This window comes from Calidris pugnax, unplaced genomic scaffold (genome assembly GCF_001431845.1).
Source record: "Calidris pugnax isolate Ruff unplaced genomic scaffold, ASM143184v1 scaffold44, whole genome shotgun sequence".
NCBI lineage: Eukaryota > Metazoa > Chordata > Aves > Charadriiformes > Scolopacidae > Calidris > Calidris pugnax.
This window is the reverse complement of record NW_015094506.1, coordinates 31,042,533-31,068,162: the sequence shown is the minus strand read 5'-3', so window position 1 is coordinate 31,068,162 and position 25,630 is coordinate 31,042,533. Positions and strand designations below refer to the sequence as shown.

The window sequence follows — 25,630 nt, the reverse complement described above, 5'->3', positions numbered from 1 at the left end:
AGCAAGGTATTCAGAGCAGGCATGCCAAGTCCCATGGTGGTACTACACTCATATCAGTATTTCTTTACAGGCAGATTCAGACTGTTAACACGTAAAGCAGTTCAAGCAAGATTTGAACTCATGGTCTTTGACATCATGAAATGTTCCTGGTTACCAATGGAACAGAGATCATCCCAGTTTCAGGAAACTAGGAATACCCAAACTCAGGGATTCGTTACTATTTAATCTTGCTTTTTAAAATTTTAATTTATTAGAAAAAATACTTATGCAAATATAGTCTAGAACAACTTTCTAACCAAATTAGCTTAATTATCATACTCCTAACGCAGTTGATGTAATGAAACTATACAGGGTTCCAGAGACCTTGGTGAAAGAACTGCGTTTTCACTTATTTTTGTGGCAGGCACTGAAAAAAGCATGTAGGGAAATCCTACATGACTTAAATATTCTCTGATATCTAGTCATAATACAAGCGGTCATACATCTCTGAATCAGAGGAAGCAGAGACAGTCAGAAGATGGACTGGTCAGCAAGAACAGCAATTCCAGAACAAAAGAAAGTTGCAAAAAACAATACTCAGTACTCACCTACTTCTTCTATGCCTCAAAAAGACCTTTTAACTTCAACCTTGAACTGAAGTGATGTCCAAAATCAATTGCGGTACCACCATCCTGACAAGACAAAGAGAAATGTTTATAGCTATTTAGACATCATTTAGTGAAAGCAAAATAGAATTTGGCTTTATCACACCCTCTAATTAGTTCCAGATTCTGTAAGAAAAAGGAAGAAGTTAAAAATTTAAAATTTTCTATTTTGACGTAAACATTTTGGTTGAAAGACCAAGCAAGTTGAAAGGTTAACAAGTAGTCATCATAAATGTAGTCCACAAAAAAAATATAGTTATTCATCAAGTTTCTGCCTTGCAATAGAGGGACAGATAAGGCATCACTCAAAGTCAAGTCTTATTTTTTTTATTCTATTTTTATTATTAAAGTGACTAAAGGCAAACAAGAGGGAGGCTTCCCTGAAGTAGTTTATTCCAGGCAGAGAACTGCACACAGTATCACTACCAATAAGTTCACAAGGTCATATGAAGGAAGGAACAGGAGCTGGGATACCACATGCCAATGAAATTTAAATCTATATGCATTTTAGGAAGGCCAAAAGGACAGGCAAAAAGAAAAAAAAAAACAGCTTTCAAGCTGAGACTGCAAGACAGCATTGAAGGGAAAAGTTTGGACAAGGCAGAAGAAATAAAGACCATGCAGGTCTGTAGAAGATGTAATTATATTACAGCTACACGTGAGCACATTTCTTTTTGCTGAAATCAAATGGCACAGATAATCCTACAACTATGCTAGTATAGCCACATATGATCTGAAACAGAGGGGATGCATGCAAACTGTCTAACGGATGTGGTCAAATAAATGTCTGGGAATTTTCTGGAACAATGTTAGCTTGCAAAGACCAAAACTGTGGCAGAGACCTGGAAATATTTCCAAGCATTGTTTAATTTACTAATATGGGCATAGCCTTAATGCCTGAAACTCTGCTACTTCTGAAGTTGATCCTACCAGCCTCTTGACGGTGCCTCTTGGCAATTCTCCCTTGCTGACAAGGTCAGACAGCAGCAGACTGAAGAGTAAAATGAATGTACAATTTTATAAAGAAAAGACTGCTTTCCCACAGTTTAAAAAAAAATCTGTGTTCCAACTGGCATTATTAATACACACTTTGTTACAAGATGTTTGGACATTTAAAAGAGCTGCAGTTCTAACTTCTTCCTTTGTTTGTAGAGTGTAACAAAACCTGCTGGGAAGGTCGAAGTTCCTAGAAAACTGAAAGCTACCTGGCAGCCTCTGTAGTAGAGCAAGTGAAGAAGGAAGAGCAAAGAATGACAGGCTGGAGGAATAAACACTACGTGAAACCCCTGCACAGTAGGACAGCACTGGGAAATGAGAAGGAAATCTTATGAGCTCTTAATACAAAGAGAAAAAAGAAGAAAATGTTAAAAACAGGTAAGGATCCTAAGGCAAATATGAGGAGGTGAAAGTGTGTGGCAAGTCTTAAAAGTTGTTGGAAAGTAAAATGTGTGTCAATGAAACTTTGCTCAATGGTCATGTGGTCACCCTAGATCCAGAACGGAAATACCCAACCGAGAGAGAAGCATTCACCTTGCTCTCCTATTTCCCATTAAAAGATTGCAAGTGCAGCAATGCCTCTAAATCTTTGAAGTTGCTCGTGTACCTGAAGCCTAGACAGAAATACATCTTATAGTTATTTGTTCAACAATGTGTGTTGTTTGTTGACAGATATTAATATGTAAGCTTCAAGTATCAACATTCTGTATTTCTCTTTTTTCCTATATTCCTCTATGCCAAAAATTTTAAAAAAAATCAGTTTTCTTAGCTTGGATTATATTAAATATCAATTTTGCTTCAGCTTCAGAAAGAAAGCCAAGATAGTTATGACAGATGAAATCTTAAACCAAAATGTGATGTATTTTGGTGAGATACAGCCTTCAGAAAAAAATTTTGATGTTGGTATTTTATCATAATTATTCTTAATATGAAAACAGCCACACTCGTTAGTCTGGATTATTAAAATTTTATCTTTGGTCTTTTTGAATTATCAGGATTTCAGAAATCAATAAGGAATATTTAAAGTGGACAGGATCACACATAGTAGATTTGACAGATACGTCACGGACAGACAGACAGCCTTACCTATCAACTTTCTTTTTACCAGCACAAATCTTCACCTTTAGAAACTTATCTTTTGACATATTTCATTTACACTAAACTCCAGTGGTTTACCTGATGAAGGCAGTTGTCTCTTAAAAATAATGTTACCTTTGTTATAAACATTTATTTGTTTTGATTTTTATTTGTATCCGAAAACCTGGACCTGAATCAGCTCAGTTTAACAATAACAATTCTCTACTCTCCTTCCAGCTGAGCTAACAAATTCCATCCCTTGGACCATAGCAGGCAGATCTTTAATGTCATTGTTTACCTAACTCATATTGAGAGCTCTTACTGACATTTTTTCTATTGTTCAAGATCTAACCATTCCACCTGAATCTTAAAAGTTTACAATCAAATTCACAGAACTTGACAACCACAGCCTTAAAAGCATCCTGACAGTATTTATTTTCTAAATACAGTTGCAGTAGATGCGAGTTGAAGCAATTTCAGCAGCTCATTGCAGTAGGAACACTCTCATGATGTAAACAGTACAACACAGTTGAATTGAAAGTCACCTCCCTGCCACTTGGCTTTGACTTCCTTTTCAGCTCCCCAAAATTTGAGGTAAACAAGTAAATACCATAAACTGCTGTAATATCCAAGAAAGAAAAAGTGCATTGGTCAATGACTGCATTAATTTGATATGCAGACACTTGTTAAAATATAGATTTAGACGAATTCTAATAATTTTTTTCTCCAAATGGTAAAATGTATAACAATTATGATCACCCACCTAATATAGAAGCTAGATAGGTGATAGATCCATTTTCAACACTGATAAAGTTATGCATTTGGTAGCATTTTGTCATACAATATGCTATACTACACTTTTTACATAATAAAATATTATTCATTATGAGCACAACTAACAGAATTTGGCTCTTATTCATTCGAATTGTCACAGTTGTTTCAGAAGACACTAGAATATAAAAATGATTTAGTTCAAAATGAAAGCCAAATTCATTTCTAGATGAAGACATTGCTTTGAGACTTGACTTAAAAATAAAGGAATACAATGCCCACTTGCTGCAAGCCATTCCCTTTAGCTCATTCATTTATTTGTTGCATTCCCTTCTTAGCTCATTTTACATTTAAATCAAAAATCATTAGGATAAGTTTACCTGTTATATGTTTGAACACTATTGTGTTCAAATGTTGACAACATTTTGATTTGAGACTACGTGCTCTTACTCATTATCTTGCCTTGTTGGTGGCCCGTGGTCTTTTTTAAAATGTAAATAACCCCACCGAAGCGCAGTACAGCTCTTAAGCAGTTGTACTATTTAATTGATCAACAGCTGTTCATATGTGTCTCTATTTCACATAAGACATACTTCACATTCTTGCTATAGTAAAAATGGTTCAAACTGTACGTTACTACTTTAAGTGGGTATTTATCTAAAATATTCCAGTGAAGCACTACTCACTGAAGCATTCAGGAATATTTTACAACACCGTTGAGGATCACCTATATAAGGTATATTTAGATATACTTGTTTTGAATCAGGTAGATTGGGCAAAATACACAACTAGTTTCAGAAAAGCAAGAATTACTTGTTAGAGAGACTGATTATTAGTTTAAAGGCGTATACATTCACTGGTATCCATAGCTTCCACCCTTCCATCATACCACTCTCCCATGCAACTAAAAGCAAAAGAAAGCTTAATTCATAATAGGACTTCTGAGCAAGACTTAAATTGCACTATGTCAACAAAACATCCCAAATTTTATTTGAAAATACATAATTTACAAACAACCTACAAAGCATATCTTCTGAAAGTATGAAATAAAAATGTTTAAAGTTACTTAACAGTCAATGTATTTTTAGTTATATTTAAACTATTTAAAGACATGAATTTACACTACAAAAAATATGCATTTTTAAAGAATATTACGTACATTACAGAACTATGAATAGAAATAATAGTCCTTTTCTTCCTGAATCCAAGTACTGATTTAGACAATTTCTGCAACAGAGAAATACTCAGAAACTCATAACCAGATGAGCACTACTGAATGCCATTATAATTAACAAGAACATGCAAAATAAATTAGTAGTTATGTTTTATAATCATTCCAAAGTTAAATGAGCCTACGAAAAGACCTTCATAATACTAATCACTACTACTATCATTAATACTAATACATTACTATTTAGACAAATGAAGGCTGGACTTTTGTTATGTTATCGGTGGGTCCAAAGAGAAGAACTGCAGAGGTGGGAGAAGCAACCATTTTTTTACCTGGCACAGAGAAAATAATGAATTCCAGAATGCTTCTTGAGCTGTCAATCGTCCCCAACTAATCTTTTACAAATTTTCTAACAAGTGCTATGTACTTATAAAATTTCACATTATATTCTATTCCACTAAAATTAATCTTGAATTTTCAGAACATGGAATTTGTTTATCAAAATATCTATACTCAATTAATCACGACAACATACAACTGTGCAAAGAAACAGGTCAAGGGAAATAATAAAATTTAGAGAAAAGCATTAAAAAAATAGTATTTAATGCCCTGGAAATTGGCCAGTGGCAGAAAAAAAAAAATGACAAGAACTAAATATATCATCAACTTCCTGGATGTCCCATTCACTGCATAACTGATGTACATGTTACATATAACTCCTCTTGGGGGGGGGGCAGATATGTCTGCCTGGGAGGTGTTCCATTTAGGGGAGGGTGTTCCATTTAGGTCTTACTTATCCTAAAGTTTAATAGGACACTGCTCACTTTCACTTTTACTTATCAAGGCACACTAGTGAAAATGGAGAGAGCAGAAATAAACGGCAAGCCTGGAGCAAAGGAAAAAGTCTTTTCCAAAACCTCCACAGCAGCATTGTCTGAATAGTTGTGTATACAGACTAAACCCCCCCTGAGGCAGGTCTAACTTGCTTGACTTGCACTTACATGATAGATAACCCATGTTGACACTAATCTTATAAGTATGCACGTTACAAATATCATATTCATGGAGATTTCTGAACAAATTATCCAACGTGCCTAGATGCCATGCCTTTCTTTATCTTCAGGCATGCCTGTCTTTCTTCTGAAAACATATAATTTATTGTAAGACAGATCAGAGAAGAACCACTTTCCACTTGTTGAATTTCTTATCACAATAAACTGCAGCAGCCTACAATAATTAGGGAGAAGAATAAAAACAAAAACAAAATCAATGAATTATTTCTAAATAGTTTGATCTACAATACCACAAACACAATGGTACTGCTCTTTTGTGACTTATTTCCAGAATTACAACTATTTTCTCCCATTTTCTCATGTGACATGATTAGAAGGGATTCAGGAATACTATCAGATGAGAATGTAGAAGTAACAACTTTTAAAAGCATTGTCTCATAAGAGCACAATACAGTGAGCATCCTGGGTTATTTGTTCTTGTAAGAAGACGTATGTACAGATTTATAAATCAGTAATGCATAAAATCAAAGAACACCTGAACTTTCTGCCATGATGCATGCACCATATCACAGACTCGTTCACTCACACTAGGAGGTTGTCTAGTCCAAAATCCTGCATAAAGCAGCACCTGGATTTTGACTGGGTCACTTAGGACATCGGCCAGATGCATCTTCAAAACTTTCAGAAAAGGCGATTCCACAACCTGGCTTCTCTAGACAACCTGTTGTGACGCATAATTGTCTTTTCATTGAAAATCTTTTCCATTATATTGAATAAAAATCTTTAACACAAGAGCTCCACACATTCAAACTGCTCCTTCCCATAAAGGGCAACCTTCCTGCCCCTCCTGTAGAGCTCACATCCATCCATCACTGAGGTCCCACCATTCAAGTTGTTCTGCCACTTGGCAGTTTATTCCTATGATGGCATAGCTCTGCATCTGCATGCAAAGCTCTAGCTTCTCATGTTTCTTCCCCCCCATCCCCCAAATCCCATTTAAATAAATCAACTGAAATTCCAACAAAACCAACAACAAAATATAAAAAAAATTAAACAGCCACACAAACAACTTCCATGGAAAAAGAAACACAGAACAGTTAAATTCTACCCCCAAAACAATGCAGAACCCACCTAATCAATCAAGATACAGAAAAAACCCACAAACTGCCAGAAAACATGACTCTTAAACTTCTGAAGACCAAAAGGGAAACAGGGCGAGAAGATAAGTACAATTTTAATAAGAAGACAAGTAAGACAAACATCGGAAAAATTAAAGAGGGACAAACAAGGAAACAAACAAGATATGGTTCTAAAACAACATATTTGGGGAACCATAATCTCCTGCCAAAAGAGCCACTGTGAAAATAAAGGCAGGCAATTGTCCCATCAATTGCTGTCATCTCCATTAGCAGACTCTTCACAGCATCTGCTAAGTAGGTGTTTCCCACATTTGCTGAATGGAGGTTACTCACTCATCAGCATGGGGCTTCCAAGGAGCTTCCATGGCCTTAACACATCCTCAGTTTGGACACCTCAAGGGTTGCTTACACTGACTATAAGGTTGCTTTAATGCTGATATGACCACCATGGTTACAGAATTAAATGTCTGTAAGATGACTGGAATCTTGCAGACATCCCTACCCTAAAATTGACATTTGGCATGACTTTGTTTTTTGTGTCTTTTGCATAGAAGAAAATAGGCATGTTCTAATGGCATATTCCTTCTCAGAGACCCTGCCCAGTGACCTGAGTAAGAGGCCTCTCTAGAGGACACTGCTCACACATCCCTGTCATCTGCTCTTTAGTTCCCTACTCAGAGCTACCTCAAACTGTAGAGAGAAAACTCTTACAGACCAGTCCTCCCTACAGACATGAATGCACAATCAAGTCTGCAGCTATGCTAAATTTTCTTATGGACCACTTCAGTTTACTGGGAAATATCAATATAATCTATGCTCTGAACCCATCCCTAAAGACACCTAAGAAACAGAGCACCTTCCTAATACAGAAAAATGTCCCTGTATGGCAGATAAGTATTAGGGCCATTAGATATTTTTGCCTGTCTTGTACAAGTACACATCACATCAGGGTATGACCCAAAGTAAATTTCTAGCCATAGTCAATAACTGCCTTTGATGTAGATTGGAATCTATGTCCTTGAAGGGGCAACAAAAGCCAAGAAAAACATACTACTATTTCAAAGAGGGTCACTGAATAAAAATGAGTAAGCTTGTTACAAGGAAGAAAAAAGGGACAACTATGAGAGTCACATCTTTACAGTTGGCAGGGAGACTGATTAAAGACACCTTTTGCAAACTCAGAAGAAATGCATACAACCTATCAAAAAAGACAGAAAATCCAGAGAAGGGAGCTGTCATGGATGAACAGGATGAAGAAGGTTATTAGAAAGAAAAAGGCACCCTTCTAAATGGTTACGCTGTGTCCAAGTGATGAAAACAGAAAGGACTGACATCTCGGGGGGGCTTTAATATAAATATACAGGAAGTATCAGAGAGCTGCAGAGACTGGCAGCTCCCTATGGGCTGGGGGCCAGGAATGGTGGGGGCCCTCCATGGGCAGGGCAGGACCTGGCTGCCCTCAGCCAGGGAGCATGGTGGGCCAGGGGCAGCCCCAGCCCACAGTATCTGGCACCTCCGTGGTGACCAGCCAAGGCTGGGGGTCAGGATCAGGCCTAGTGAGGAGCCTTCCACATACCTAGGAGCTCCTGCCCATGGCTGGCAGACAGAACGGGTCACAAAAAAAAATTGGGTTTGCGTTAAGAGTATAGGAGATTGGAGAGGTTACTAGGCCCAACACCTTCCTTAGTGAGATATGTGAGAGGATCTATCTTAAATTGAAATGCCATTAGAGAAGATGAGAACAGAAAGACAAACTGAGCTGTAACAGATTATGTCACTGGAGTGTATCCCATCAACAGCTCTGAAGGAACATGAGTATGAAACAGCTGAACTTATAATAATGCACAACGGTCTGCTTCAAACTGTGTTGATATCTGAGGAAGGTGGTAAATATGGAATCAATAATAATAATATTTAAAAAAAACCTAGAGAAGATCCAGAAAAATACAGATCGGTACACACAGAGTTCACACTAGGCAACTTGGTATAGACCTTATGACAGCCTTCCAGTACCTAAAGGGGGCCTGCAGGAGAGATGAGGAGGGACTCTTTATCAGGGAATGTAGCGATAGGACAAGGGGTAATGGTTTTAAACTGAAAGAGGGAGATTTAGATTAGATACCAGAAAGAAATTCTTTCCTGTGAAGGTGGTGAGACACCGAAACAGGTTGCCCAGAGAAATTGTGGATGCCCCATCCCTGGAAGTGCTCAAGACCAGGCTGGATGGGGCTTTGAGCAATCTGGTCTAGTGGGAGATGTCCCTGCCCATGGCAGGGGGGCTGGAACCAGATGATCTTTAATTTCCCTTCCAACCCAAATGTGAATATATATGACATGTTGCGAAGGAGTCAACATTCCAGTAAGAAGAGTAAAACCATGTCTTGGAAGATCACAGGTTTTTGGAGAAGTAACTTGGACAAAAGAAATCCACTTATAAGTCACGCATTTCCAAAAATAATTTCATAAGTGCTCTTACCCGAAGTCTCAAAGAGGAACTAAACTGCACAGGAGGATAAAAAGGAGGTCCTTGCACTGCTTAAAATAATCAAAAGAGAGGATATTACGAATAAGAATAAATGACAGTTTGCAGTATTTCCCAGAAGGAGATCAGCAAGAGACCCAAACCACCTATCTGTAAGAAGGCCAGTGCAGCCCAGCATATTCAAAAATTATCTGGAAAGGGGATGAGCCATGATGTGAACACATTGTCTCCAACACTGAACCATGGGTAGTAAAGATGAGGGCAGATTCAAGAACTGCAGAAAGAAAATATAAAAAATATAATACTGAACATGAAGTGATAAATACCAAGTAATATTTAATGAGAAGAAATGTACAATGACGTCTACAGAGAAGAAATAATGCAAACTGCAATGATGGGCTTTGAACAACTTAAAAATAAAGATTTGCAACTATAAATTATGGTCATGTGACTTTTCAGTAGCAAACCTCAAGAGTTCAAGTATACGTAAATGGGACTGTGTGTGAGCTTTGTACACAATTGTGCAAGTGAACTAAAAGGTACATTTTCAAACCTCTAATCTTCAAAGAATCTGAGATGTAATAAAAATGTCTTGCTTCTTAGTAATTACTAAGAAAAAATGCTGTTAACTGTTACCCCTTTACAATAATTTTCTTGTGGATGTTTCATAAATTTCCCTTTTTTTTTCCAGAAAGATACATGTCCAGCCTACATGACATGGGTACATAGATGTAGCTCAAAGAAGTTGATCCACTTTCGTTAGCAGCAACTCTCAGTTAAGAAAAAATAAAACTTCAGTTAAGAAAAAAGAACATTTCACAAGTAAGTTTTTATCCACCTTTCTGTCAAAAAGAGCTTAAATGCTGATGTTAATTGTAATTATAACTGAAGTTGTTTATATTGTATTAACAGCTAATCGCTATGGAGCAAGATAAGAACATCAGTAAAGACACATGAGTATAAATCTAGACCTGCTGGTCTGTCCTATGACTCATTACCAAAATTAAGTATATAAGAAGTTGCAGATAGTAATTTCATCTTTTGTGAAGAAAAATTTGCGTAAGTGATTAGTTTCCAAGTTTGACCTTGGGTAGAAAAAGTACTTACATGCTTTTTAAAGTATTTTTTAGTTGGTCACGTAAGTAGTTGCTCTGTGATACCCTAGTTTTGCTCTAGCCACACTTTTCTCAGATCCAGTGTGACTTTCAGGACAAGAACTTCAAACTGTATGAAGAAATTTGAATTCAGCTTTTGAAAATACACCGGACATGGGCTTCAAATGTTGCTTGCAACATTTGGGAAATGTCTCACATACCTGCAGAACTGCAGTACTCCTCACAGTCAGTAGGTTTCTATATGTGATCCCACAGTAAATACAGAGGTAGTTACCTTCTACAACTATTATTAATTTTACCTTTAGGACAATGTTGTCAGAGCAGCAAAATCTCTTACTCAAGTGATTAAAACCAATGGTAAAAGCCAAAAAAAGAGTGATCAAATCTTTGATTTTCATAAGATAAGAAAATATATTTGTTCATAAAGAAACAAGCGTGCAGGAATGAGTTTAACCTATTCCATGGATTAAAAACTCCAACATTTTCAAACAAATGAAGGGCACAAGTTAATTTAGGTATTTCTCATTTCTGCATCAACTTTCCTAATAAATGAGTAAAACAATTGCCATAGCAACCTCTTGCACTGTATGATGCACATGTTGCTCATAAAACACAAAACATCTGTCTGAAACATATAAATCAAAACATAATGGGAATGTAGCTAGCTTTTATATTTTAAAAGCAATAAATTTTCTTGGACTGATATTTTTCTATTTTTATGCTTATGTTGTGACTTGCTTCAATCAATCAATCAATCAATCAATTTTACATTAATAAAATGGTCCTCATACAAACACCTCCAGGCACTGTACGAACTCAATATAAAATAAATACAGTAAAATATTAATGAACTAAACTATGTATTTTTGCTTTCCAAAATATTAACATATATTTTCTTTTAAAGAAGGATGACTGAAATGCATACAGTAAGAGAATCCTGGTAGGCAAGAACTTCATTTCAGAAAGGTACAAAGTGTTTACTATTGCCAGTAACATCTTTCGCTTTGGCTGTTGCAGAGCCAACAAATATTAATTTATGACAATTGACTGAATGTGATCCTGTGGCAATTCCTGTCAGGGATATGAGGCTGATCCCACACCCCAGACAAATAATTTTTCCACTGACGCATTAAGATTCATTAAAAACTGACAGGTAACATAAAGGCTCTATTCATATTCAATGCTTTCATTTTTATATATAATCAGTGACACAAAGATATAGTCTCTAACCCTGAAAAAATAAGCACCTCTTCACTACAAAATTAGGAATATGAAACAAAAAAACTTACATTTACATTCCACAGAAAATTACTACGTAATACCTAAACCTCAGCTTTTAGTTTCCAGATCTTACTGGGTGATGAACAAAGGTCTCTCCTTGCAAGAAAGTAGTTAATGATTTTTTACTGTTCTATTGAAACAGGCATCCTGGCCTGTATCAGGAACAGCGTGGCGAGTAGGGCCCGAGAGGTGATTGTCCCCCTGTACTCGGCACTGGTGAGGCCCCACCTCGAGGGCTGTGTCCAGTTTTGGGCCCCCTACCACAAAAAAGACATGGAGGTGCTGGAGCGGGTCCAGAGAACGGCAACAAAGCTGGTGAGGGGTTTGGAGCACAAGTCTTATGAGGAGAGGCTGAGGGAGCTGGGGTTATTCAGCCTGGAGAAGAGGAGGCTGAGGGGAGACCTTATTGCTCTCTCCAACTCCCTGAAAGGAGGGTGTAGAGAGTTGGGGGTCGGTCTCTTCTCTCAAGTCACAGGCGACAGGACGAGAGGAAATGGCCTCAAGTTGCGCCAGGGTAGGTTCAGGCTGGATATTAGGAAAAAATTTTTCACTGAAAGGGTTATCAGCCATTGGAATGGGCTGCCCAGGGAGGTGGTTGAGGTCCCTGGAGGTGTTCAAAAGACACGTTGATGTAGTGCTGGGAGGTATGGTTTAGTGATGGTGATGCTTCTTGTTTGTTGTGTGGGTGTCTATTTTTGTCAGTTAGGTTGACGGTTGGACAAGATGATCTTTAAGGTCCCTTCCAACCTAGAAGATTCTGTGATTCTGTGAAACAGTAATTTATCTATGGTAACAATATGTTTTAACTATTTAGGGTCTGGTTTTTTAAACCAAGCAGGCCAATGCCTACTTGTTGCGCATCTCTTCCCCAAAGAGCACTCCCCAATGCCGGCAGCCATCTTGATTTAAGTTTCTGTTTCTCACTTCACCCAAAAACCTAGAAAAATGTGCCATGATGTTCATGTTGGGTTCTTTTTTCCCTTGCAGTCGTGAATAATTACCTCCCCCGCTACAGTACTATAGTATATTTACTGCGTTGGGTGTCTATGGTGAGGTGCCAGCAGCAGGGAGGGCTGTGGGGTGGCCTCTGTGAGAAGAGGCTGGGGCTGCCCCAAGCCAGACACAGCCGTTTCCAGTTGGCTCCAACTCACCCAGCCCAGGGCACGGCTGAGCTCCACAGACAAGATGGTGGTGTCACCACAGGGAAAAGAGATTTAGAAAAGGGCAAAACCAGCACACAGGCAGAGGAGGAGGGGGAAAAAGGTGTGAGAAACAGACCTATGAACACCAAGGTCAGTGAAGAAGGTGGTGAGGTGCTTCCTCCTGAAGAAAGCTTTAATTTTCTTCTCTCACTACTCAAATCTGTTTTAATTGGCAATACATTAAATTAATTTTCCCCAGGTCAGGTCTGTTTTGCCTGTGACAGTAACTGGTAGGTAATCTCCCTGTCTTTATCTTAACCCACGAGCTTTTTTTCATCCTGTTTTCTCCTCCCATTCTGTCAAGGAGGGGAGTGAGCGAGGGGCTGGCCAAAGCTAACCCACCTCAATTACCTACTGTCTTTACAGAATCACAACACTGGACATTCTGCTAGTACTTTGACGGATATTTATATACCATAATACTGTGAAAACTTACTGCATATATTCTGAAGAATGGTAGCCCTAAAAGCATGAAACTAAGAAAGCAGCAACTGAATGCAAAAATCTCCTACTGCTATATATATGCTTCAAAAGTCATTCCTATATTACTGCAATGTATATTACAATATCACAGCTATAAAGCTCTTTAAAACTTCTAGCTCATTGAAAGCAAGTCAGAAATGACAAAATCTAAGCTGCCGTACTCATGGCTTGTTTCTGTAAGGAACACAAATATTGTCACAATGGCTGAAACTTCTCTACGAAAAAGACTATGTTACACAGAATGGGTCTGGATCCCACTGCACCAAACAGATATTGACACATGCAGTAAACCTTCTCAGTAAAACAAGCAGACTCTTCTTTCACAAGGAAATTTAACAAAAGGAATGGGAAATATCTCTGTTCAAAACTGAGAGATGAAAACATGATAAATGGTAACAGAAGTCAAGCACCAAAAGCAAAAGAGGACAATAATAGAAGTCGTGGAAACCAGAGTATGTGCCTGGTGGAAGGAGAACAGAAGGAAAGCGTGATTAAGAAGACTGACAGACAAGTGTGTTAGGTTGGCTGTCCTGAGTTGTAGACTTTAACTGCTTTGGGATAGCTCTGGGTGCACATGTGGCCATGTAAGCACAAGAACAAACATGTAATTACAGTACAGTAAATGAAAAAGATCAAGTAAGCTGGTATTCAAAGCGTGCAGATGGTCTGCCACACCACAGCAGATGCACTTCAGATGTTACTCAGCAGTAGCTTGTCCACCTGTCCATATCCGGAGTCTTGGGTGGTGATAACAGGAAAAACGCAAGCAGCTGAAGAGTTAAGTCATGAAAGCATGACTTAAAAGGGAAAAAAGAAGGAAAGATGGATGAAGAAGAAGAAGAAATTGATGGGAATAATGAAAGAATAAACCGTGACATATTGACACCAATATGCTGGTGTCAAAGGTAAAGTAAAAGAGATTGAAGTCATGGGTTACTGATGTCATGAAGCATTTATTTAAATATGAAGCTGGTGCCCTGAACTGTAATGTAAAAAGGACCCTTTCAAAAACTGCCTGCCAGCAGTCTCGGAAAGGCCTTGTGTTGTATATCGCCTGTAGGAAATTTTAACTGTCCTTGATTTAAAGCAATTGAAACCTTTCAATGAAATACAAAAAATAAATTTAATTTCATGGGATGTTACCATTAGACACTATATATAAGAGATGGTTTCTGAAACACTACTAGATGGAAGAGATTTCCAGGGAAGCTCAGGACTGATGTAACTAGGCTACTCTTCAATAGTGAAATTCCCACTGATTTCAGCAGAACAGATTTAAAGCCAAAACTGAGCTCTTCTGAAATTCCTTTGTGGATTCTACAACTGAGATTCACGCAATGTTGTCATACCTATGATTCCATCTCCACATCTTTTGGTAGATATCTTCTAAGGAGAAATAAATGCGAAACTGAGATCATTTTAGGTTCTCTAAGTCAGCATTCTCTTGACTCTACTCATTGTAATAAAACTCTTTGCCTGAGACAAGCAAACAAGACCTGGCGCTTGAGTTCAAAATATTAAAAACATTCTGTAGGTGCCTTTCTAAAGATTCAAGCCATCCATTAAAACCCGAATAATTTATTACTTTGCAAAGAATAGAAAATATCCTTCCTTTTGGTAACTCTGCAAACATGGCAGGCTCTACTCAGTTGCCCACCAAGTGTGCAAGGTAATCCCATCTGCCTTCCAGCTGTCACTTCAGAAGGGCACAGGCCTCCTGTGTCATATCTGCCAGCCCTCTCAGGATATCTCAGGTTTGCAGGACACAGAATCGAGGCACCATGTCAAGTATAAAAGAACTGGGCTACATTCAGCAGATTTTACATTATTTTCACAAGGCTCCAGTAGTGAGCAATTACAGCAATATGTAAAGCTGCTCAGGTAAATTTTTACATTTGGAAGCTCATCTGAGGTTTAATCAAAGAATTCCATACTTATCCTTGCTCTTTTTGCATCTTATCCACTTATTTTTATCATTAATTCATAAACCACCTTCCTGATGCCAAATTTTGCTGATAAATCCAACTTTATTTTCTCATGTGCTAGATAGGTGTTGAAACAGTGTTCACTGACACGCAGCAAAAAAGTATATTTGCAATATATTTTTAATCTCTTTCATTACTGAAGTCAATAAGCTCTGATCAAAATTACTACTATTTCTGCTTTTTCTCTTTCAGTCATTGAAGTGTAAAATAGAGAGATTTTGGCTGGTATTAAATGTTAATTCCAACACAAGTTTAAATTTAGTGTTCCTAGTGCACCTCTATCTTGTTATATGTGAAGAAAATCATAAAGCAACAGGTGATTTGAATTGTTTCACTGATTTTGGTTATTGCATGAAGTGAAAGTACAGTACTGCAGTTTCATTTAGTAGCTACAATTATAAATTTCAAAATTTCCACAGAAGTGAGGTATGTAAAATTTGTCAAAAAAGGTACTTTTCCTTAAAAAAAAAATTCAGCCAATTGGAAGATACATTTTCTACTGTTTCCATATTTCTCCTCTCCTTTTGTGACACCCTACTTTATCATCACTGCTTAAATGGAACGGAAATACCCATCAGATTGAGATAATGTAAAAACTTTGGATGGTCAGTACAAATAATCGCCATTACACATTAGTAACTTTAGCATATATCTCACTTATTGAACTCTAACTTGCTTATACACCCTAATTTTACAACCCCTACACAACCCAGAAATGTTTGCACACAGGAATTTCTGAATTAAGCTGCGCTGTTAGATTGACTCATAATATTTTTCCATTTTTGACTGTCATTAGAATTCTGCAATTAGAAAAGCAATCAAATAATATACTGAAAAAAAGCTGCAGCTGCCATTATGCCCTCCATGATAGAAATATTTTGCTAAACGTTTGAAATATCCATCATCATCATCAGATGTATTCTGGGACTGTGCAGTCTCTCTGAACAGAAGGCAATTTAGAGATATAAGGACACACTATGTAACAAGACATATATTCCTATATATTTAGAAGAAATAATAAAGTTGCCGTAGCACACAGAGAAGCAACTAAGCTAGTATAATTAGAACTCTAAAGTCACGCTTTCTGATGGTGTATTCTACAGAGAATCAACAAGTGGCTTCTGGGTAGCACATGACTATAAACAGGAACTTGAGATAGTCTTCAATGAAACCTTTGCTCTGGGACACAGAGATGCAATGGGGGAGCAGGAAGAATCCACCACTATCAGAGAAGGGAGGACAGATCTCCTGTCAGTAACAAATACCTGCCATTTCTCACAAAAATGAGACAGCTATCAATAAAAGCTGTCATCAGGGCTAACAACAGGAGTACACAAGCACACCAGCAGCATGAAGTAAGTCAAGATTTGATGGCAAGATCAAATTCCTAACCAAAGCAAACTTTGCCTTTCTTTTCTAAATATCTTTATAATCTTCATTCTCAAAGGATGGAGAAAGATCAACCAACCCTTTGAATGGAACATGAGAGCCAAATGGCTGCTGCCTCCAGTCAGACACAGATCATCCTGCTTCACCTCAGGAACGCAGTATCTGACTGCAATCTCTGTAACACCAACAGGTTAAGCTGTTTGACACAGGATATCTGTTTTGTGGACTCCTGTAGTGTCTATGACTGTGACTTTGTCGTTATAGTGACCTTCCCCAACTGCAGATTGAAGAGTAGCATGAGGGATCTGTGACAGGTAAATGTGTGTAAGGAACCAGAACTACTACTGTCATTCCGGAACTAGGAACGTGTGGCGACAAGCACCTCATCCAACTCTGCCTAGCGCTGATCTCCGCAGGGCTGCAGGGTAAGTTAGGCTTACAGCAAACTTCCCATTCTGCTTATGGCATGAGAAAGGGATGAACATAAATCTCTTCTAAGATACAAGATGTAGTTGTCCCACTATATTGAGAAGTGAAAGGCTTATGCAAAAAAAAAAAGATACCGGACTGGACCTAGTCCTTAGCTTCCTCTTTCTGATTCTGAAAACTGTGTTCTTAAAAAGGCGATGTTCTCAGAGATAAGCACCAGAAAGCTGGGCGTAGATATATTCTCTGGGTTTGATGTATTTGCAGCTCTTCTACAGCCCGATTAACTCTTTCTACAAGGTAAAGATCTTGCTTTGCTTTGCCTCTTGATGGAGAACATTAGTGTGATATTCCTTATGATGCCCAGAGGTGTGCACTAAAGTGATTCACAGATTCTGCAAATTGCCTGAGCTCCAGAGAACAAATTTCTCATCGAGAATAAAGACCCTGAGCTTGGAGGTACTCTGAGTGGCTTTTCCAGTCTTTTAATGAGGTAAATCAAACTGCCAGGAATGGCAAGGGAAATATGAAAAGATCTTTGCTGCAGATACCTTTTGGATCTTTTCACTGTACCGGAGAGGGATAACCTTAGTAAGACATACCTGAAAAACATTCAGAGTTTCCATTTACAACTAAAGACTCACTTTTCCTATATGCTCTACAAACAGCAGAAATACATTTTCCTAGAGACAGAGGCTAAAGGAAACAAAAACTGAAGAAAGACAGAAGCAGTGATTAAACATGCTATCAGCAGGCAATCAGCATGCAGGCACATTATTATTTCTTAGCAACAGTTAATTTCCTTATATGTTTGCTTTAGTCTTGAAAGAAAAAAAGGTATGCACTTAATTGAAATGCTCAGTAGCTTTTTTCAATATTCCTTTTTTATAAATCGAATGCATTTTATGTATATGGATATATTTGGCATTTTCACTTCCATTTTTTTCTTGTTACTACTGTAACAGAAGTGACAGCATTCATTAGTGATGTTCAGCTTTTGCCTCTTTCAGTTTCTTAATAATCAGATTTGTAATAATTCTTCCCTATTCTAATACTGTTGCAATGTTTACACATTTATTTTATAGAGATGTCACTTTTATTTTCCATAATTGTTTTTAAAAGTACTTACATTTGAAAACAAGCAAAATAATACCTAAAGCCTGTCAAACAAATCAAGAGTATTTCTGCTAAATGCAAACATTCAATAATTTTGAGAGATTTCCCCCATATTCTATGATTTTCTATGATTTTGTACATTAAGTTTTTAAATATTCCATTTATATGACACTTTTACACTATACTGTCACATAATTACAATCTAAGCTATCACAAGAATTGCTCACCAGCATAACCACAAACACAAGTCAGGAGTGACAAATGCTGCATTCACCCATGAACAAACAGTATATACTACTACACTCGTGATTTTTTTCTGTTATTTTTAATGAAAATTGAAAAATATATATTTTATACCTAAATATATGACATACCATCAAGCTCTCCAGTTTTGCATATTTTCATGGTTGAAGAATAAACTCCAGAAAATATTAACCACCCACAGAGATCACCTTGACATGCTTTTGCTGCAGAAAATAGAACATTATACAAACTACTGAAGCCTGAAGCATACTCAAAACATCACATCCTATTTGTAAAATGCACAGAAAGAATAATGGGATCAGTAAGAACATTTTAAAAGTAATGTGTTATATTATTTTTTAACTGTAGAAAAAAAGAGGTTTCTCAAAATGTAGGCATACTTACTTTGCAACTTGATCAGACTATATTGAACATAGCTGTTGGATAAATTCTGCTTAGTTTTACCCATACAATCTCAAAGACATTAAAGAGTAAAATTAAGCCAGACCCACAAAAAAATATGTATGCCTGATATGAACAGGCATACATAGGACAAGTTACTGGACAACCAATGAAAAACTGGAAATTGCATCAGATTTTCCCAAATCCACATTTGAAAGGAATCTAGTATTCAATATAACTTACTTTGAAAGATAATAACATTTGTAAAAGCCTAAATCTAAAAATCACAGTATATTTCCAACTATGACTGTTGTTGAATTTAGAGAAACCAGTGTGAGGGTTCAAGATATACTACTGCCCTGCCTCACAGGTTCATGCAAATTGCTACAGGACTTCTGGCTGTAAATAAAGGGTTACGCAAGCCAAATCCAGGTACAATTTTAATTTTTTTTTTTAAGGAATTGCAATGAAAAAATGTGGTATTACAGCTGTGATAGTAAAAATCAACCTTAGTGACTCAGGAGAACCCTTCCAGTTCAAAATTCTGAGGCCAATACACAAATTGACACAAATTCAGGTTGAATATTAGCATGTATAGAGAAATTACAGCTAGTGTAATACAATTACAATTGGAAAAATAATACAACATTGTCTAATAACAAGTGTCATACACATCCTTTATTTCTCATTGCTTGTGCTTTGCTCCATATAGAGAAAGAAAAATATGCATTATTAAAGTATATCTAATGATCTACCAAACTTACTTCACCTCTTAATTGCTCCTAGTTCTCAATAAAGAGGACAACCCAAACTCAATAAAGGGGACAACACAAAAGAATAGGAATTTACATCTGTGAAAAAAGAATGACAGTGCGTAATGGCATGCCAGGTCATAAACATGGAAAAGACCCACTAATTCACATAGTCTATTCACTGGTAAGACAGCAGTCTTTGTTTTCTACTACAGAAAGCATTGAGATACTCAAGAGCTTGATGGTCTTCAGCAACTTTTCTTGGGACGCTCCAAAAACTCCATTAGATTAGACTAACTACAAATTTCAAATGGATTTCTGATATTCTTATCCCAATAGGGTCTTTCTAGGCTGGTGAAAAAACGAGAGAGAAGGAAAGAGAAGGGGGAGGAGGAAGATAAGAGGAGAAGGAAAGGGTGGGCAGTGGAGAAGAGAGATACACTCATATGCCTTATCTATTTTAGCTCACTTAAATCTTTGCTACATTCTTAAGTCTCACACAAACTTCACTAAATGCAGTGGTATGAAGACATTTCATTCAGTCCATTACAAAATAGCCTCATCATCTGGCAACAGGAGAACCCCTTAAGGATTTGGCACTCAAAATAGCACTGAGGAGCATATTGGTTGGACACATACTAAACTTCTGTTTTCTCCCTTCACAGTTTCTGTGCCAGAACAAACCCCTTTCAATTTTTGAAATAGTTCATATTTTCACCGGTTTGGAAAGAATTATAGGTTTCAAGTTAGTACCATTGTCATTGTCTCTGTCTGTCCACATCATCACTTCAGAAGCACCTAGTTTTCTTACTACACCTGGGGAGCAAGAAGAGAAACTGCAAAATCTGTAAGCTGCTGTGGTGGAGGAAGGAGAGGGCTGAAATGGAAGGAGCTAACAGGACATTCAGAAGCCAGATGAATTTCTGGAGGTTGCATGATGCATCTAAACAGGAACTGGTAGATTTAAGAGTTGCTGTGCTTGAAAGCCATTCTGTTTCACTGTATGCTTCACGCAACATTTGTTAGAGTATTTTGATGCATTGTAAGTATAGGCATCCAAACTGAGGGTTTCCAAATCATTAAAGCTTCAAGCAAGTGAACAATAATTACACCAGCTTTTAGGCTCCCTTTCTATTTTTTCCATAATCTGTCTTATTCCTGGGACTATCACTCTGCACACGTTGTAAAAGTCCGTAGAGCTCAAAAGTTTAATCTGGGACTCTGATGGGAACAGGCTGGGTGCTCCAGTCACATACTCTTGCCTGAGTATTTCCTTCCATTTTCTTCCATTCCTTCCATACAAAGAGCAAAATAAGTCTACTATATTTTTCCCCCCACACCCAAAAATTGTGTGTTCCCACTTCTGCAGCTCATGTCTACTGGAAACCAGCAACAATATGACAGACTTTGGAGAGTGGGAAGAGTGGCAGTAGTAAGACCAGAATATAAAGACCTCTCATAAATAACCTGATGAAGTAAAAAAACAGCTATGCCAAATGCTGCCCTCCCACAAATCTCTGCACCCCTGAGGTCAGCACACTGCCTTGCACATCGGTTACGTGAGCTAGAGGATCCACTGAGCTACATAAAGCCGTACTTGAACCAGCAGGGTTACTGCAGTATCTTTTCATATCCAAGGAATGCTAAAACCATATGAGCTCTATTTCAAATTATCAGAAAAAGTGTCTCTCAGATGCATGGCATTTTCTAAACTTCTGTTGGACTGTTTTTTGCCTTACCCATTCCTTTCTTCTCTCATTAAATACCTCACCACGGTGATTCTCAGGACCCTTTCAAAACCTGAACGCAACATATTTCATAATTCCACAGGATTTCAAAATAATCAGATTATTTTTTTTAGGAAGTACTGTTGTCTGTCATTTTCAGTGAAAGCAAAAACTATCTTTCAGAATGACAAATGAAGCAAAATAATGTAAAAACTTACAAAATTTCATAAACACACTCTGTCAGTAACATCTACTCCTGGCAGAGTTTATGGTGGGAGAAAAAGGAACCATTCAGAGCAGATCCTTATAAATTCCAATTACGCTTGAGGTTTTTGGAATATATCTCATACATTTTGGCAAAGCTTCACTCACCTTGTCGATTTCCAAAGTAATGTACTGAGTGAAACAGGTGTATGAACCGTTTCATGAAGTAAAATTCTATGAGCAATTAGCTGCTGAAGTGTCATCAGTCAGATACTGAGAGCTCTTTCACGTGCATTGTCACTGCTCTCTTAGAAAATCCTCAATGTAGTCATTAGGGAGGAAGAAAATTGAGACTTATCTCAACAGAAGAGGCACACAAAGCATTTAGAAAAAGCTGAACACAAAACGTGGTGCAACATGAGTTCAATTATCTCCTTATGCTACAGTATGAGCATGCAGGATGTGAAAATAGAAGGGAAATAGTACAAGTACTAAGATGCGGTCTGCACAATACAGAGAGCGGTTAAGTAAAGGGCATAATAAACCATATCTGAGCACTGTAGTGAAGAAAAAAAACAAACACAAAAAGGTGTGAGAGAGAAGCACCTGAGGGCACCATCACCTGGAAAGCAGTTGTGTTTGGAGGATTATGTTGGGCCTCAGACCAAGATCCTTTAGTGGCATAAAATGGCAAAACTTTTTAAAGCTTTTTTAAGAATTCTGGTGCTCACAATTTATTTAACATTTAAAATATTTAAATAAAGATAGTCGAATTAAAATCTTCCTTTCACCATTATCACATATCAACAGTTCATAAACACTAATGGTGTTTATCGATATTGGAAAATATTGACAGCAACTCAAAACTTTTGTAAATTACACTAAAAAGCCAGATGTCAGAATCACGCCCAGACGGTCACTCCCTAGTGCTATTCAAACAGTGGTAGATTACACTATACTTTCTTAGGTTCTTATATTGTGAAAGCAGTCTGCAGCACAAGCAGGATCAGAAGTCTAAATACACAAGACAAAAGGGTTCAGTCTCCACCAGGCGTTAGACCTGGTGCCCATTTACACACTAAGAACATTAATATGGGTGGAAAAAATAAAAGCAAATCTGCCACCAAAACCTAGCAGAGATTGCTCAGACTCTCAGTACAGCACTTCTTTTTTCAGTAACAATCAATCTCACTGTTCAACACCGTCCAGATACGGCTCAGCAGAATATTTATGGACATGTGCAGCATCTTTTTGTAACTAACATGAAATTTAAATAGAAATTATAGGTTCACACTTCCGAAATATTTAAATAAGACCCAGCATCTGATAAAAATACTACAGTGAGGTCTCCATGTCTTTGGGCATGGGGGACAGCAGTTTTAGATCTACACATCATTTCCTGCTGTTTTCCAAGTACAGACAGGGAGAATTTCTATAAATTTCTATGGAAAAATTCTGCTTCATAACTGTAAGCAGACAATATGAATTGATACAAACATTTTATTGGCCAAGATCGTGTAAATGCCAAATGTTCATTCTCAAGCAATAATTCCAGCATAGCTAAAATCATGCAAAGCTGTTTTCCAACTCTTTCAAGATATTTAAAGCATCAAGTATATTCACGAATACTGATCAGCATGAACTAGGATCATTAGTCCAGTTTAAAATGACATCTGACTAAAACTGGCTCCAGTGGCTCTAGTAATCTTGTGTTGAATCTCTGTCATTCTAATCTTAGGGCACCTGCAATTTAACTAGAACCAGTTCAGACCAATTTAAGTCCACAAAGGACATTAAGCAACAGAAGCCTCTGAACAGTCAATGGAGGGAAAGAAAAGATGTTTCTAAAGAGTCTGAAGAGATTTACCACAGAACCCTACAGTTGTCTGAAGTGCTCTCTGAAGGAGTGTGTCTCTCTCCAGGGACTATTAACAGATTTTATGTATACCAGCCTGCTAGCATAGGCACCTAGAATTAGGCTGCGAGAATACACTATTTTTCCTTGTAAATAGACACTTTGTAATAGAAACTACTGAAGTTGTGTTTTCTTTTAAAAACTTGAGAAGGCAATAAAACACTTCCTTCACATCTCTGTTAATATGAGACTTTTGATCTTTATGCTTCGGTCCTGTGGCATCTCTACTTAAAAAAAAAAAAAACAAAAAACAACCAAAAAAAACCCCACAGAAAATGATCTTCACATAACAAGCAATGTGTTTACTGCTTCCAGCACAGAAAACCATCTGCTTATTATCTCTGATAGTATGAGCTTTTGCTTTATTCTCTGCTAGGCCATCACAATACAGCGTCAGCAATGCTGCTCATAGGAGTACCCAGAACAGCACATGATAATGTAGAATGAATTTTACGCTAGTAAAGGCTGTATCAATGTCAGCTTTAGAAGACTTTCCAAGAAGTGGTGATGGCAGGGCAGAAGGAAGGCTGAAAGACTAGAATCTACACTGCTCCCATTTTTGCACAATTTGCCCAGCAGTTGCAAATACCCTGCTTCATAGTTTGATCACTGATATTATTTAGTACTCCTGTATTGAAACACTGCGGCGGTATTGAAGGATAACCATAAGGATACGTTCTTCCTGTCAAATATCTCCATAAAAGCAGAACTATTAAAAATACTGGTCTTCCATGCACATTTGATAACTCAGCTACATAAACAGATGTTCCGGTATTCAGCATCAAACCAGTTAAAACATGTTTTGCACCTGCATTACAAATCTCACATCTGGTACGTGAACCAATGTGTTTGGGTAACCAGTAATGCTTTCATCAGCCCAGCTTAAAACAGTATCTGACTGAAAATGCCTCCTGTAAAATTTTGGGTTGAATCTCTATGGTCTTAATCTTTATGTACCTGCAAAACATCCTCACGAAGTCAGTTCAATTAATCAGGATTTGACACCCCATTAGACTCTAACCAAACACATAAAAAATGCAGATGTCAGCTTTTCAAATAATATCTGCTAAAGGACAATATGAAATATTTACAGCTTTACACAGCTTTTCAAAAATGTCTGCTTTCCCCGACACATCAGTCACTTCTGTTCACACTCAGTGTAACTTCATTGTGGCCCATGCACTGACATATAGCTTCAAGTTAGAAAGGAAATTTGATAGTCTTCTAAGAGTATGGAGGTTTTTTAAATCCATTTTAAATAGACAACATACATTCTTTTGGGATTTTGTTTAAATCCAAGCTCTAAAAAAATACTATTATATAGAGAAGATACATAGCTACAAATAACCACAGAAATTACAATAACCTGTAAAAACTTCAAGATTAAATTGAAAATATTTAAATTTATTTTTGAAGTTTTACAGAAAAACAAACCATTCAAAAGTTAACTCAAAAAAAAAGTATGAGGGGAAGTAGAGCAGTCCTATTGTCAACAGTGCTTCTACAAACTCTTCTTAGGGCTAAAGGCACACGGGTTCTATGGCAAAATTATGTATCAATATTTTAAAAGATTTTGAAGACTGATCAAATCGCAGTTCTTTAGAGATATAGCAAAAGAAAAGACTGCAGGAATTAAAAAAAAAATAACAAAAAGGAGTTGAGTTTAATGAAGACAGGAAAACACACAGCTGAAAACTGACTGATGGCACAGATCATTTGTCATCCAAATGACAATCACTTTCTCTTCAAAGAGAATAATGAAAGAGGTGAGGATGCAAAAGGCAGTATTAGGGGAAAACAGAGCTAGAGAGAAAGACTAATGGCATAAAAGCATTTTCAAGGGTATGACATATGGAGAACAGACTAAAAACTAAAAGCATTTTAAAAAACAAAGATGAGAAATAAGGACTAAATGGACATTTGCTACATTTTTTCCTAATAATTTTGTGATTTTTAGATTTCTGAGGTATTATAAGGAGGACATACTTTCAGACTTGAAAACCAGAATAAAACAGATAGCAGTAATTACACCCTAAGCATAAGAGATGATACAGTTACAACTTCTAACACCTCCCCTTGCTCTCCGTGCCATACTTG

The 25,630-nt window shown here is 37.3% G+C and overlaps 1 protein-coding gene across 4 annotated transcripts in view; it reads right to left on the bottom strand.

Annotated features, from left to right (window-relative positions):
- The window catches only part of FOXP2 (forkhead box P2), a 368,419-nt gene that overhangs the window by 298,958 nt on the left and 43,831 nt on the right, over positions 1 to 25,630 (bottom strand). For all 4 annotated transcript variants that reach the window (XM_014963970.1, XM_014963961.1, XM_014963967.1 and 1 more), the window contains exon 2: positions 588 to 671. The gene's annotated coding sequence lies outside the window, so the exon portion shown is untranslated. The remainder of the gene's footprint in view (positions 1 to 587; positions 672 to 25,630) is intronic.